Source organism: Schistocerca americana, chromosome 6 (assembly GCF_021461395.2).
Source record: "Schistocerca americana isolate TAMUIC-IGC-003095 chromosome 6, iqSchAmer2.1, whole genome shotgun sequence".
Lineage (NCBI taxonomy): Eukaryota > Metazoa > Arthropoda > Insecta > Orthoptera > Acrididae > Schistocerca > Schistocerca americana.
In genome coordinates, this window is record NC_060124.1 from 311,701,859 (window position 1) to 311,719,003 (window position 17,145).

The following is a 17,145-nucleotide window of genomic DNA, read 5'->3' on the forward strand; positions in this document are numbered from 1 at the left end:
CTACATCAACTGAGGTAACTGGGCAGTATGTTGACAGTTATTGTTTCTGGTAAAAGTTCACCCGTCCTATTAATAAAACTATCAGTTTGGTACAGGGGTTCGAAGCCTGGGTTATTGTTTAAAATGTTTTCAAACATTATTTTAAGTTTTCTTGGGAATACCTCCGGCAATGAGGAGTTCACTAGAATAATTTTGTTCGTTAGCTGAATGGATTCGTTCAGCGCCATACCTTGAGTTTCGAGCTTTTTAATGCTTCCGGGTATATGGGAAAAATGAGTGCTAATCACGGCAATGTCTTTTTTAATAGCGGAATCATTAAAAGCTTCCTTGCACTGGAAAACTGCCAAAGCCTCTGCGCTATCGAAGTCGTTTACTACCCTTTAATAGTCTCTAAATGTTCATTGTAAAACAATGCAGCTTCGACCCACGTACCCCAACGAGGTACCACTGGCTCGGGAGGTAAAGGCACATTTGATAACTTTTATTTGTAGATCTTGATGCGAGCAGTAGCCTTTAGAAACACTTTCTTTGTGGATGAAATCAGTTTATTTACATTCACAAATGTGGAACGTACTTCTTCGACAAGGCGATGTACTCAAAGAGCAAAGTACGTAACATGAATCAAATTGGGAGAAAATACTCGGAGGGCTTTTCCTGCTTTGATCACATAGGGAGCAGCATCTGAAATAAACACAAACACCCTTTCATCAGCAAAAGATTCTGGATATATTTTTCTAATACTCTCATTCACTAATCTGGCGACAGTAGAATGATTTATTTTTTCAAGTTCTTTGCACGCCGCTAAATAGGAAGAAGAAGACTCTTCTTTTAAAACACCAACAATTAAATTTGCAGCGTAACGGCCACAAGCGTTTATAGTTTCGTCAACTGAAATCCAGATAATGCTGTCTTTGAGTTCACTACGTATTTCTTCCAGAACATTTACGTAGATTGTTTGTATGTAATTTTTACGCAATGTTGATTCATCTGGTGCATTTTGATTTAAGCAATATTTGCGCAGGAAACCTCTGAGGATAGGACCTGTAAGTTTGTGAAGACGAATTTTGCTTGCAATGAATGCTTCACATAGATCCATGTTAAACCGATTTTTTTGGCTACCTTTGGACCAATCGGTGCTTCTGCAACTTGCTGTTGTCAAAAATTGATGTTGTGGTCCTTTCTTTTGCATTCTTGCGATGTGAAAACTTGTTTTGACATGCTGGTCTACTTGAAACTTTTTTTGCACGAAACGTTTTTCTCACAGACTCGACAATATAAAACAATTCCGTCATATGTAAATGTTCCAGGATGTCAGCTATCAACGAAACGACGTTTCACTTTTCGGGCGGCGTGGCGCACACCACGTTACACACTACACGTCGTGAACACGTTCAACTGTGTACAAGTAAAAAGAAAGCTAAACTGAAACAATGAAAGTGCGACTAAAAGCTTGCGTAGTTTAATTTAATTGTTGCCGACGCGTATGGTATGGCAGGGATTAATCGGGGGCGGGGCGCAAGAGTATTGACTCTGTCTGCCTGTTCCTGTTCCTCTTCTGTAATGATTTCGCTAGGCAGTGGACTCTCGGTTAGTGATTGCACGCAGCTCTAGGTGGCGGTCAATCTGTGACACATCAAAACTAAATTGAACTAGAGACCGCCCGTCTAAATTTTTAAAATATTGTAAACATATAGCGAAAATATGCATCGTCACAAGTTTTTAGTTAAAATATGCAATAACCGGTGAAAAGAAGCCAAATAAGAAAATTCATATGCAACATGCAAATGCATATAATCTGGTCTCTAGTTATTACAGTGGTTGTGGTTTGTAGCCGCGTAGGGCCGGCACGAGAGTTACGGTGATCGGATGGAAACACACTGTCACCCTGGGGTTCGAGGGCGGCCACCGAAATCAAGCATTCCAATCGTTAGGGGACTCACCATAATCAACTCCGTTATGGAACAGAAAACTACGTTAGCATACAAGTGGCTTATTTGCCAGAAATATCAATGTCTAGCCATATTGTTTGTACTGTACAGTCACATTTGCAACACTCAAGTATCATCAGAAATCAGTATCATTAGAACACAAAGATTTACATTAAATCGTTAATGCAATGTACAGTCAATTCTTAATTACAGAACAATGCGCACTTGATATTTGTCGATTACAGAGCCATCTGCCACAAATAGGGAACAATGTTTGAGTAAACCTTACGTAATTTTTGGCGTAGTAGCCCAATATGTAATAAAGATGGGGTTACCACTTGAATCTACGAAGCTGACCCTGGCCACGCAGGTGGTGGTGGTAAGTTTCTATGACACCAAACTGCTGAGGTCATCGGTCCCCAGGCTTACACACTACTTTATCTAACTTACGCTCAGTCCCATCGTATTAGGGAAGGATGGAGAAGGAAGTCGGCCGTGCCCTGTCAAAGGAATCATCCCAGCATTTGCCTGAATCGATTTAGGGGAATCACGGAAAACCTACATCAAGATGGCCGGACACGGGATCGAACCGTCGTCCTCCCGAATGCGAGTCCAGTGTGCTAACCACTGCGCCACTAGCTCCGTCGCTCGGCTACACCGCGCGGCCACGCGGGAGGGTTGGTTAGGAGGTGCCCAGTTGTGGCACAGACATGTCCTCTTTACTAACGTTAATTTTTCATCTAGATCGTTTTTTTTCCGTGCGATGTATCGTTTCCGAGATATTTAGTTGCATAAAGTACATAAATATACGGAGTGTTAGGGTTATCTGTACAGGTATTGTGCTAATTGATACCTTAATATATACCGACTTCAGTGTGTCACTTTTTCTCTGTCTACGTCTAATAGTCTTCCTAGAAACACAACACTTAACCCCTTAATGCTGAATGTCGTGAATTCGCACCATACCGATGTTGTGCTAATAATTGGAAGGTTAAGTGAGCGCCAACGCCGGTAGGTGCTGATTCTGCATGAAACTACCTGCGCTTCTGACAAGTGCTGCAGTCTGCTGAGTGTTTCAGGTACCTCTAAAGCGCTTCGAGTTTTGATTTTTATCTTCCACCCAGAAATTTATTCAGGCCTTAAGGGGATAATTTCTCTACGGTCGTAATTGCGCGAGGAAGTGGACCCCAGTCAATATAACTTACCCGTTTTGCATCCATGCGCCAACACTCCCATAAACAATAATGGCCTGCTTGTGGCACTCGTCCTTGGAGGTACTAACCAACCTAAAACATACAGGTACTTCACGCAACAGCTACAATTCTTAGCCTCCAAATGAAGTACGAATAAATACTGATGTGATGTTCTTCAGTACTCCTCACTCATCAACAGAAATACACGCACTTACGCCTCCAACATCTTGTATATGTAACAGGGACACGATGTTAGCAAAAAACCCAGAAAGCTTTTGAGCAATTTATCTGAAATTTTTACGCAGTACCCTAATAACCATTCAGAGACACTTCGCTTATATTTAAAAAAAACAACAGTGTACACGTTTTCTGTTAAAATCCTGCGAGAAAGAAAATGCTGTGTTGTGCAAATACACTATTGGCCATTAAAATTGCTACACCAAGAAGAAATGCAGATGATAAACGCGTATTCATTAGACAAATATATTATACTAGAGCTGACACGTGATTACATTTTCACGCAATTTTGGTGCATAGATCCTGAGAAATCAGTACGCAGAACAGCCACCTCTGGCCGTAATAACGGCCTTGATACGCCTGGGAATTGAGTCAAACAGAGCTTGGATGGCGTGTACATGCCCATGCAGATTCAACACGATACCACAGTTCATCAAGAGTAGTGTTTGGCGTATTGTGACGAGCCAGTTGCTCGGCCACCATTGACCAGACGTTTTCAATTGGTGAGGTATCTGGAGAATGTGCTGGCCAGGACAGCAGTCGAACATTTTCTGTATCCGGAAAGACCCATACAGGACCTGAAACATGCGGTCGCGCATTATCCTGCTGAAATGTGGGGTTTCGCAGGGATCGAATGAAGGGTAGAGCCACGGGTCGTAACACATCTGAAATGTAACGTCCACTGTTCAAAGTGCCGTCAATGCGAACAAGAGGTGACCGAGATGCGTAACCAATGGCACGCCATACCATCACGAAGGGTGATACGCCAGTATGGCGATGACGAATACACGCTACCAATGTGCGTTCACCGCGATGTCGCCAAACATGGATGCGACCATTATGATGCTGTAAACAGATCCTGGATTCATCCGAAAAAATGACGTTATGCCATTCGTGTACCCAGGTTCGTCGTTGAGTACACCATCGCAGGCGCTCCTGTCTGTGTTGCAGCGTGAAGGGTAACCGCAGCCATGGTCTCCGAGCTGATAGTCCATGCTTCTGCAAACGTCGTCGAACTGTTTGTGCAGATGGTTGTCGTCTTGCAAACGTCCCCATCTGTTGACTCAGGGATCGAGACGTGGTTGCACGATCCGTTACAGCCATGCGGACAAGATGCCTGTCATTTCGACTGCTAGTGATACGAGGCCGTTGGGACCCAGCACGGCGTTCCGTATTACTCTCCTGAACCCACCGATTCCATATTCTGCTGACAGTCATTGGATCTCGACCAACGCGATCAGCAATGTCGCGATACGATAAACGACAGTCGCGATAGGCTACATTCCGACCTTTATCAAAGTCGGAAACGTGATGGTACGCATTTCTCCTCCTTACACGAGGCATCACAACAACGTTTCACCAGGCAACGCCGGTCAACTGCTGTTTGTGTATGAGAAATCAGTTGGAAACTTTCCTCATGTCAGATCGTTGTAGGTGCAGCCACCGGCGCCAACCTTGTGAGAATGCTCTGAAAAGCTAATCATTTGCATATCACAGCGGCTTCTTCCTGTCGGTTAAATTTCTCGTCTGTAGCACGTCATCTTCGTGGTGTAGCATTTTTAATGGCCTGTAGTGAATATAGTTTCGTTTTCTTTCTTGCAGTTCATTTTAACTACGGTAGCAGTGTATTTACACCGTTAGACACATTTTTTCTCCCGTATGTATTCTTTCACTTCACGTACGATTTTAAACAAAAATTGTATACACAAAAACAGGGAAGTTATATTTATGGCTGAGGTCTTGTGATTAGAATACTACGAGAGGACCTATATCGTCCGGAACTTTGTAATTCTACCCGTTCACATCTTAAAACTATGTCAAGTACTGTCATTGAGGCTAGTGGCCCAAAGGTCCAGCAGCTGAAGAGGACTCTGTCATACCCGGTATACCAGTATTTTCCAAACTTTCTAACACCATTACCTCTGAGTGTAATTTGTAGTATCCCGCCTTTGCTCCCACGATCGTCAACATTACTACATGACTAAACTTCAGAATCGAAAAGAATTTTCTGTGAACATTTTTATTTTGATAATATCGGTAGATAAATGATATTTATTTTTCTGTAGGTGTTTCATTAAACAACAAACAAATGAGTTGTTGAAACGATTGGTACTGCTTATTTCCAACAAACTTCTCTTAAGGAATGCGAAGTATTCCTCAGTGTACTGTGAATGCTATCTGCCTTCTCAGGAGAGAGCGCTAACTACGCACATTGAGGGTAAACACTTCTTACAAAACATGCTCTCTCTGCGCCATTCCTCTCCCTAGCAATACTTGTTTCACCCATACCGTGCAGTCGCATTTAAAATCAACCAGTTTAAAATGTGTGCAGTATACTGTTTGCAAACCTCCTCTCAACTGACACATATTGAATGATTTCAGGCTGCCAAAGTATTGTATCTGACTACAACCGCTAGTAATAATAATAGTAGTAGTAGTAGTAGTAATACTGTGTGGGCCCTGCAGCAATTTAGTAGCCATTGTATAGTTACAGTTGTGTTGTGCTGTCAATTAGTCAGTTTAACTGTAAATAATTAAGCAATTTTTGCCTATGCAGAAACTACCTATGACTTAGAGAATGCATTTTCATGAGTTATTTAATCATGTGTGACGCGTATCTCTAAATGTTACTCTCATTAATGTATGGTACAAAATAAAACCGATCCCCGAAATATTTAATTCACCTTAAGAAAGGCACCACAACTTACATCATCCACCCTACATATGGATGGTATTAAGTTGAGATGCCTTTGCCGGCCGGAGTGGCCATTCGGTTCTAGGCGCTACAGTCTGGAACCGAGCGACCGCTACGGTCGCAGGTTCGAATCCCGCCTCGGGCATGGATGTGTGTGATGTCCTTAGGTTAGTTAGTTTAATTAGTTCTAGGCGACTGATGACCTCAGAAGTTAAGTCACATGGTGCTCAAAGCCATTTGAGATGCCTTTCGTAATATTTTTACCACCCTGTATATTTGTAGTGGGTGGACTGGATCAAGAATATGTTATTGATATATTCGTTTCATAAGGTGTAATCTCTATCACATTGTGTCATGTATTTATGCCAGTATTTGTAAACAATTGAAATTATTGGTAACTTTTATAATCAGTATTACAGTCTTGCAAAATAGTGATATAGTAATGATATTTTAAAGGTAATTTTGTTTACTGATCAAAATTCAATCTAAGTGTCTTGTTTTTACTCCTCAGAAAAATTCATTTTACCTCTCAGGTGGAATTTACCGTTATATTGGAAACCGCTGCCATATACCAACAATCCCAACCGATTTACCCATTCATTTTTAGCGGCTTCAACTCCCAGTCAATGTTTCGTTTGCCGTTACAAGGCGGAGGTTCGCGAAGGAGAGAAGATGGGGCGTGGCCGGGGGGGGGGGGGGGGAGGGGGGGAAACAGTAAATAGCTCAGAGTGGGATAAGAACGAGATGGACAGGAAAGAGGGGGACGAGGATAAGGTGGAGAAAGAGGAGGAGATGGAGAGAGAGAGGGGATAGGAGATGATGGACAGAGAGAGGAGGGAGAAGGAGATTAAGACACATATTCGTTAGCTGTACGTACAAAGCGTGATAATTAGGCGTCAAATTTTTGCGTGGTTTGCACAGTTACATAACTACGACATTCAAATATTTTAAGTTTCATCAGTGGCGAAAATTAGGACTAGAACATTAGTTCGGAAAACGTATGTTTATACGGGATGGTCAGAAACAGACTGAAAACGCTAGTAATGCTGTTGCAAGATAGGTTGTGATAGGTACATTTAGTGTCAGTTGTTTTCGTAGTGTAGATGATAGCGCACGATACAACTCAGCCTTCGGCTCTGATTCGATCCATTCAACCGTCTCATGTTCGACTTCTATATCGCTGTCTTCTTCGGTTTTAGGGAACCAAAGGAAGCAAACGTTTGGCGACACCGTCTCTGGCGAGCCTCCTGAATTTGCGCGCTCAGCAGCCTGATTGGCTAGCTTCAGTACTAATTAATTCAGAAACTGCGCAACGCACCGAGTTTCTTTTTTTTTTTTTTTTGTTTTTCTTAACAGTTACTTCTCGACGGAACCTACCCTGCAACACCCCTACAAGCTTTTCAGACTGTTTCTGACCGCCCTGTATAGTATTACACATATGTTGCATGAGGTTAACAGGTTATTTTGTGCTGCTAGATTTATGACTACCACATATTTCTACAGCCCGTCAGTACGAAATAACAAAACGGTTTCTAGTCTTCTGTTATAGTCTTCTGTTTTGTGTTCATTTCAGATATAAAATCGCGCTATTTAGCATGTCACTTAAACTTTTTGATTCTGTAGTCTTCTTTCCGCTACCAATCACAATAAGATGTTATTTATTTGTCACACGACTGGTTTTGGGCTTGCGCCCTTCCTCAGGTGTTTATACATTCATGTACATGTTTATATTTCTGGAGATCAATGTATAAATACAAAAAAATTATTTGCTGGTGACTAAACAGATACAAATGGGACAATTGTAAGTGGAAAGGCAGCATTTGTCGAAAATATATCTGTAATTATATAAAGATGACTGCTGAGGATGGGCACAAGCCCGGAACCGGTCGTGTGACAAATAAATAACCTTTTATTGTGACTGGTAGCAGAAATTTTTCTACACCCTACTAAGGAACAGTCACGGAGTTCAACAGCATCCACTATGGATGAAATTCATTCTTTCACAGTATTTTCAGTGTGTTAAGAAACTTTCTCCGTTAACATAAGTTTTGATTGTTATCTACTCATTTTTCTTTATTTTGTCACAAATGACGAAGTTTTTGTTATTAGCTAGTGTGTTACTGCGGCTGAATGGTGCTCGTTTGTTTCGTTGAGTGCCTGTTGAAAGTGTGCCGCGAGAATTTTTTCTGCTGGCATTCAGGACATTTATTGCAGGTTAACAAAGGAAATAACTGTCTTAGCATACCAAAAATAACGGGAAACGAGACTGCTGAAGATGGTAAGTTACATGCTAAACAAAGCGAATTTAGATCTAAATTGGATGAAAACAGAGGAACAGAAATCGTTTCGTTGTTTCAAATGACGGGCTTTAAAATTCTCAGACTGAACAGTAAAAATAATTCCACTGATGACGACACAAAAAGGGCTTTAACATGTTTGGATAAAGGATAATAAACCAACAGTGTTTTGCATATGGTGGAATATCTCACGAATTGGAATGATTTTATTTGAAGAGACAGTTGCCACGTAATTCACAAATGACTCCACGCCACCTTTTACTGTTATTCACACAGTGATGAAACTGTTTTTCAGTTTAGTCTCTACGGCGACTGTAACTACATATTTCAACGTTTCAACGTTACGCGTAATTTAAATGCAGTGAAGTACTAACATACCACAATAACGTTAGCTGGAACTTTTTAATCATGCATATGAGTTTTGCAGGTTAAATACTCGTAGCACGTTTCACGGGCAAAATATACAACGCACCAGTATTGCAATTGTTGGCATCGCTGAAATGAGATGAGCAAATGGCCTAGGAAATTTACCTGAAAATGCCCTAAACCCGATATTGTGCTGTAGTGCATAAATGACCTAAAATTCAGGTACAGGCTGCATTGCGTGATTTAAGTACAGGGCTACATGGAAAGTAAGATCCCATCAGTCACGATATGCAAACCACTGTGAAAATCAAAAAAGTTTTATTTACAACAGTTATATACACCTCCCAGCTACTTCTCTACACAGCCGCCGCTACGACTTAGACATCCATCATAGCGTTGTATCAACTTTCCAACACTTTCGTCATATACGCGACGCTGGTCTACAGCTCACTGTCTGTGCCAAAATATTGTTTTCGTAGCCAGCGGTTCATATGAGCAGAGATGACACTCAGGGAGAGCCCACTGTGTGATCAAACACTTCCCATCGAAAATGCTGCAGGGGCGTCTTCATTGCCCCTGCAGAGTGCGGCCAAGAATTCTCATGTAGGAGGAAATGCATGACAGTTATGTAATGTGGGTTGCATGACATCAGGCGAAATCTCTCACACTTGGCAGGGGACACTATTTTCTAGGCATCTTTACGCACTCACTGTGTGCTCAGAAGTGAAAAAAGCAGCGTGGTGCGATCGGCAGGCATACTACAGACTCTGCCCAACACATCTGTGCAAAGTTTCATCAGATTTTTACTATGGTTTCCATTTTATGTGCAATTGGACCTTACTTTCCAAATAGCCCTCGTACGTTTCTTGCATGTTTCACCATCTTTATTCTTGTATCATTCGAATTATGGAAGAAAGTATCTTTTTAAAAGGAACAATATGTTTTTTTAAGGTTCTGTATCTCAGTCCATAAAATTGGAACTTCACGTTGACCTATAATCATGAAATTTGGCAAGAAAAGGGTTTCATAATACAAGCAAAGGAAATATTTAATTTGTAATTATATCACAAGAAAAAATATTTTTGTTGTTCCTTTATCTGTCTGTCTGTCTGTCCGTTAATACCTCCTTTTTCTCAGGGACAGGTACCAGTAGTAAGTTGAAATTTATGTCTCACACTAAGGTCTGCGGTCACTTTAAACATTTAAGTTTCTAAGTCAATACGGTCAAAAGATACGGTCAATTATGTCACATATTTTGATACTCTTAAGCTGTCTCATTACAGGGTACAGATGATCTGACTACAAATGCCGTGTCTAATGGTGTAGTGGAAAAGAACGTGCTTGCAGACCAGAGGTCGCTGTATCTCTATCAGCCCACAGCTGTTTCATCTTCGTTTTTAACCTAGCCTGCACCTCTCAAAGACCTGAAGAGTCACCATAAAAAACACATGCGGGTGATTCCACATTAAACTGTAGGTCCCCTTTCCCCAGTTGAACAACTGGGTAGGTTAATGACACACAAGTCGTCAAAGTAGCGTCCAATGGAAAGACTGGCACCAGGCCACTGAGACCCACAAAATAATAATAATAATAATAATAATTATTATTATTATTATTATTATCTGTGTACAAAAATAAGTTTGTATGGAGCCCTTGGAGCGCCTGTACTACTCCCTCTTGTCCAGTGTTTTTACACTGAGGCGACAAAAGCCATGGGATACCTCCAAACATAGGGTCAGACCTGTTTTTGTCCGGCATAGTGCAGAGACTGGACGTGGCATGAAGTCAAAAAGTCGCTGAAAGTTCCCTCGAGAAATACTGAGCTATGCTGTCTCCGTAGCCGTCCATAGTTATGAAAGTTTGGTCAGTGTGGGATTTTGTGCACTAACTCATCTCTCGATTATGTCCCGAAAATGTTCGATGGGATTCATTTTGGGCGATATGGGTGGCCAAATCGTTCGCCCGAATTGTCCAAAATGTTCTTCAAAAAATTCTATCATTGTTTACAAACTTGAAGTCCAAGAATGTCTGCAAAGGCTCTCCAAGTAGCCGAACATAACAATTTCCAGTCAATGGTCGGTTCAGCTGGACCAGAGGACTCAGTCTGTTCCGTGTAAGCACAGCCTACACCATGATGAAGCCACCACCATCTGCTTGCACAGTCCCACGTTGACGACTTGGATCCATGGCTTCGTGTGGTCTGCACCACATTCTAACCGTACCATCAGTTCTTACCAACTGAATTTGGGACTCATCTGACCAGTCCACGGTTATCCAGTCGTCTAGGGTCCAACCAGTAGGGTCACGTGCCGAAGAGAAGAGCTACAGGCAATGTCGTGCTGTTGGCAAAGGAACTGGCGTCGCTAGTCCAAATTTCTTTGCGCTGTCCTAATAGACACGTTCGTTGTATGTCCCAGATTGATTTCTGTTCTTATTTCACGCCACAGCTTGGTTGTCTGTTAGTACTGGTAGCTCTACGCAAACGGCGCTGCTCTCGACCGATGGTCCCTTGTCAGAGATAATGCCTGAAATTTGGTATTCTCGGCATACTCTTGACACTGTGGGTCTCGGAATACTGCATTCCTTAACGATTTTCGAAATGGAATGTGCCAGGTGTCTAGCTCCAACTACCGCTACGAGTTGAAAGTCTGTCAATTCCCGTCGTGTGACCATAATCACGTTGGAAACCTTTCACATAAATCACATAAAACGTGAGCTCCACCAATGTACTGTCCTTTTATACCTTGTCGTATGCTATACTACCACTATCTGTAAATGTGCTTATCACTACCACATGGCTTTTGTCACCTTGATGTGTATACAGGGTGAAAAGTATTTAAACCGACAAACTCTGGGAGGTTGTAGGAGACATCAAAACAAATATTTTTCCCTAATGTCATTTTTTCCTATGAGGAGTATTTAAACAGGTAGAGGAAGATTTCTCTGGTCGCAAATTAATCAAACCAACAAACACTTTTCGATTTTTTAATGACCAAGAGACAACACATTAACACAACTCAATTTCAGTTCCTCTTCTGATGCAACAGGAGTTGCGTAAATGGGGTTGCGCATCTGGCCCCACACAAAAAAGTCCAGAGGGGACTTATCTGGGGATCGAGCAGGCCATGGTACAGGACCACCTCTGCCAATCCACGTTTCTGGGAACCATCGGTCCAGGAATCGACGCACACGACGACCGAAATGTGCCGACGCCCCGTCATGTTGGAACCACATCCGTTGTCTTGTAGGGAGCGGGACGTCTTCCAGCAATTCTGGCAATGCTCTGGCGAGAAAATTGTAATAGTGCCTGTTATTTAATGGCCTAGGTAGCAGATACGGCCCAATTAAACAGTCCCCAACAACACCGACCCACACATTAACGAAGAACCGCACTGATTGAGGGATCCCGCTCCACGTGCTGCAAGACAGCTTCCTCAAATTGCACCGTTCTTACCGTGCGACGGCGTCCCTGTCCAGGTAATCTGCTAAATGACCCGGTCTCACGCAGACGTTGGTACACAGCAGCAAAGGTCGTATGATGCAGGATACGGCGATTTGATATTGTTGTTGATAAACCCGCTGTGCAGCTCGTCCGTTGTGGTGGGCTACGTAGTACACACCAACCATATCAGCGTACTCACTCCAGGTGTATCGCTCCCTTAGTAAACAGAGACAATGCTCTACTACACTGCCGGACAGCAGTTGCCTACAACTGAAGAGCGTAATACACTCTCTAACAACTGAAGATCGTAATACGGCGTCTAACAACTGGAGAGCGTTATAAGGCCTCCACCGGTTTAAATAATCCTCATAGGAAGAAATGACATTAGGGAAAAGTATTTGTTTTCATGTCCCCTACAACCTCCCAGAGTTTGTCGGTTTAAATACTTTTTAACCCTGCATTTGTACAGAGTAAAGAAGATGAACTGCTCGACATGTGAAGTGGTCCTAAGATATGAGTGGGACAGTTGAAACTGTTGATTTATATCGGAACTTGCGAGGAAACCAGCATGTGAGGGTACTTCAAGAGTACTTCAAGAGTTTCGAGAACTTCGTTATTGCGCGCGAACTTTTGCGGGCGAGTGCGGGGGGCCTCGCAGTGGAAACTTACGCCGCGTATATTTCCGAGGACGCGGCTCGGGCCAGGCGAGGCATAACGTTGAGCGCAGCGTCGGCACACGAGGGCTGACCGGGAGCACTTCTGGCTCATTTCCCGCGGGGAGAAGCGTCGCGTGCGCGCTGGCGGAAGCCTACCTGCGCCCTGGGGCCCGCGGGCCTGGGATTTGGAGCACGCGCAGGTTGGCACCACTGGGAGCGGGAAGTCACCCGGTGCATCTGCGTCATGCGGGGAATGGAACGGATTTGGGGCGAGCTTCGCGGCGGGTCGTATTTCGCTTTGCGACCCTGCCATCGTACGCTCTATTCCACGCGTACGAGCAATAAGCTCAGGGTGGCCAAAGCAGTTCCTTCACGTAGTATTCAGGAGATATCTATCTAGTCCGTGTTTTGATGAAGTCTACGTGGAAGCCGATTTCCGCAATAGTATTCACTTCGCAGACAAAAGCCTGCGCCATGCGGATACAAGTGCGTATCAAATATCGGGCCATCTTTGTTGTCGAATTGAAGAATTCCTTGTAAATAGAACATAGCAGGTAATTCTTCACGGAGAGAAATCTTTAAATGTGAAGGTAACCGCGGACGTACCCAAGGAGGTGTTTTAAGACCATTACTTTTTATAATAAAATTAGAATTAGGTACAAACGAAAGGGACAAATACAGGGAGATGAAACAACCAAATAATCCTAATGAACATAGCTCTGAAAAGAGGATTGCTAGGTCTAAAAATAGAAAGTTGAACTCAGCGTAATATTTAGTCGGATATTTTCCCCTAAAACCTGAACTACCTATTTTAAACATAAATAGAGCCAGTTGGGTAGATTCAGTCGTTTATTAATAATAAATTATAGTCAGGTTTTTTTCGAGACCACTCTTAAACAGGTTTAAACTAAAAAAATCAATAAACAGCTATATAATTTGGCAATTGTGATAGCAACAAAGTTGCAGTTTTCTTAATTGCTTAGTCTTCTTCCTAAGGTAGGGCTAATGTTATGTTAACATAGTTAAAAAGTTCTTCTTTACTTAAAATAAACAATTATCTATTGTTCTGGGACGGAAAAACAAAAATGTATTCAATAACTTTGGCCTTTTCAATTAGGCTTCTTTAAAACATACGATATAGACATAAGACGAAGATTGATTAGTATGTATATAGTGTTCTCGAAAACAGTCTGAAAAGCTCGTAAGGGTGTGGATCACTTTTGAAAGTCCACGAATGTATACAGAAGTTTCCCAGAATTAGGACTTTGAACACAGAAGCTATTCAGAAATAAGACAGATAAAGCTAGAGAGAAGTGGGGGTCAGCGACACATCAATCGAATGACTGAGAATTACTGTACTGACCTTTTCGGTTTACAACTTGAAGTACAATTGTTAAAGCATGCTGTCTCGCCTCTTATGGAAGCCTAATTTACAAAAAAAAATGGCTCAAATGGTTCTGAGCACTATGGGACTTAACATCTGTGGTCATCAGTCCCCTAGAACTTAGAACTACTTAAACCTAACTAACCTAAGGACATCACACACATCCATGCCCGAGGCAGGATTCGAACCTGCGACCGTAGCAGTTGCGCAGTTCCGAACTGCGCGCCTAGAACCGCTAGACCACCGCGGCCGGCCCTAATTTACAAGACATTCAGAATTACCTGAAGTACTGAAAGAGACCTGTAGAAGTCGTTTAACAGATTGAAATACCTTGTTATCTTCGTAACAAGGCATTTAGTACTATGCTCTTTATCATATACCGTAAATAAGAATAACTATTACTTGATTTTTGCAAGTGAGTTCTGTATATTGAGTATATACTGTACTTCATAGCCACACCTTTAGAATAACACACTGGACGTTTCAGTCACTAGCAGAGGATACAGACTAAGCACTTACCTTTACGTCTCCTACGGTTTGTGAAAGTCCAATGCCTTTTTTGTAATTCTTTATATACAAATTTGCATTGAACTGTATTTCAGATAGCACTGCCGTTCCTCAGCTCGACTTTAGTGCTCTGTTACCTGAGAAACCATGAAAAGTTACCAACTGCCGAGAGTGGTAGTGGAGTAAGTGTATTTGTCTGGGTACTTGCTGAAGTGGGAGCACATTTTTGATGTTTGCTTGTGTATGTGTGTGTGTGTGTGAGAGAGAGAGAGAGAGAGAGAGAGAGAGAGAGAGAGAGAGAGAGAGAGAGAGACAGACAGACAGACCGAGAGAAAGAGAGAGAAATAGAGGGAGGGAGAGAGTGTTTATCATTAAGTGTATTTTCGTTTTTTCTTTATTGCCCTCTGCATGATGCGTTTTTTATGGATAGTAAGCATGTTCCATATTCCGTTCTCGGTGCAAAGAATTACCATCTCTATTTTTAATCCAGTGTAGTGGTGGTTTTCCTTTATTTAGATGCTTTGCATATCTCGAATGGGTGCACTCAGTCTGCATTGCTCTTGTATGCTCTTTGTGCCTAACACTTAAATTACTGAGTCATTCTAATATATTTAGACTCTCAGCTATTACACTTTATTTCATGTATCGCTGTACTGTTATAGTTATAACTTTTTCTCTTTTTGTTGTAGTTTCTTTTGGATTGTGATGTTCATTTTAAGCCGGCCGCTGTGGCCGAGCGGTTCTAGGCGCTTCAGTCCGGAACCGCGCTGCTGCTACGGTCGCAGGTTCGAATCCTGCCTCGGGCATGGATGTGTGTGATGTCCTTAGGTTAGTTAGGTTTAAGTAGTTCCAAGTCTAGGGGACTGATGACTTCGGATGTTAAGTCCCATATCCTCAAAACCATATAAACCATATGTTCATTTTAAAGTTACTCATTTTACTAAGGTTTGAAGCTCCTCTTCTCGTTCTTCCGTGTTTGCGATTTAAAAACTGGGTTGTTGTGGAAATCAGCCTTATGCAAATACAATTACTTTATTTTTATATTTCCCCAGACATGTTTCGACACCAATGTGTCATCTTCACTGGGTTAAATTTTTATTTTCTTAAAATTACATCGCTAAATGAACTGTATTATTGTACATCGATTTTAGTGCTCGTTTTCGTCGTTTTATTGACAGCATGTCATCCGCAAAATTTCCCGACCTGTTTCGTGTCCCTTGGTTGGTGTCTCAATCAGCTACTATTCAGTGCATTGCTTTCACTCATTACTTCATGTAACATGACACATCTCACTGAGTGTATTGTCAAAAGTGTCTGCTCAGATCACATTTCACCACATTTTGTGGAAGTGCATGTGAGGTGAAGTAGTGGGCGGAAATTTATGAATAACTGAGTGAAAGCAATGCAATGCACTAAATAGTAGCTGACTGAGACACCAACCACGCACACGAAACAGGACGGAAAATTTTTCAGATGACATGCTGTCAAAAAGAACGACGAAAACGAGCTCTAAAATCGATGTATAATAATACAGTTCGATTAGCGATGTAATTTTAAGAAAACAAAAATTTAACCCAGTGAAGATGACACATTGGTGTCGAAACATGTCTGGGGAAATATAAAAATAAACTAATTGTGTTTGCATAAGGCTGATTTCCACAACAACCCAGTTTTTCATTTAAAAGGCTTTTTTAATTCCATGTTTTTTTATGTTAATGATTTTGTGTGTAAGTTAGGTGAAACGTATTTCGTTTAGCAAAATAAAATTCAGAAATAGAGTATTAGTTATTCATGTCAACAAGATAAAAACAAGTAACAAACTGAGGATGGGTGACTGCAAATATTAGCACTATCTTGATCTTTTACTTTCGAGCCCAATTCCTGAGACTTGCCTTCGGTTTGATTGCTTCACGCGTGGTGTCAGGGGACTAGAAACGCACTCGCGAAACGAAGGCGATCTGTTTGTGTCGCAGCAGCGGACAGCTTCGGTTCTTCATTCAGTGGAACGATATCCGAGGAGTGCGTATTTATTGTGCCAGCTCCGTCAGACCTTGAGCCACGGCGGTGCTCCTCATCATGTGTGGCTGGAAATAAACACCGCGAGACAGATGGCGGCGGCCGGAGAAAAGTGATCTGTCAGGGAGAGGAGGACCTTCTGGCCTGAGCGTGTAGCAAACACGTCGGTGTCGACAGGCCGGCAAATAATCTTTCACTATAGGCCTGCTGATGAAATATACCAGACACCAACAAACAGCAAACGTCACCGTTTTTTCCCCTTTTCGTTAAAAAGTCGAACTCCCACATATAAAACAGCTTCAAACGTCTGATTACAAATGATTTAATGTGTTGAACATTTGAAGTTAAATATGTAAAAGCTTTTAAAACTAGAAAAGCTCTAGAAAAGGTTTGAAATTATGTTTAAAGTTTGTCTCGAAGTCGC

The 17,145-nt window shown here is 42.0% G+C and overlaps 1 protein-coding gene across 1 annotated transcript in view; it reads left to right on the forward strand.

Moving 5' to 3' along the window:
* LOC124619262 overlaps positions 1–17,145 on the forward strand; it is a 559,103-nt gene that overhangs the window by 149,800 nt on the left and 392,158 nt on the right. The gene's annotated exons all lie outside the window — the stretch shown is intronic.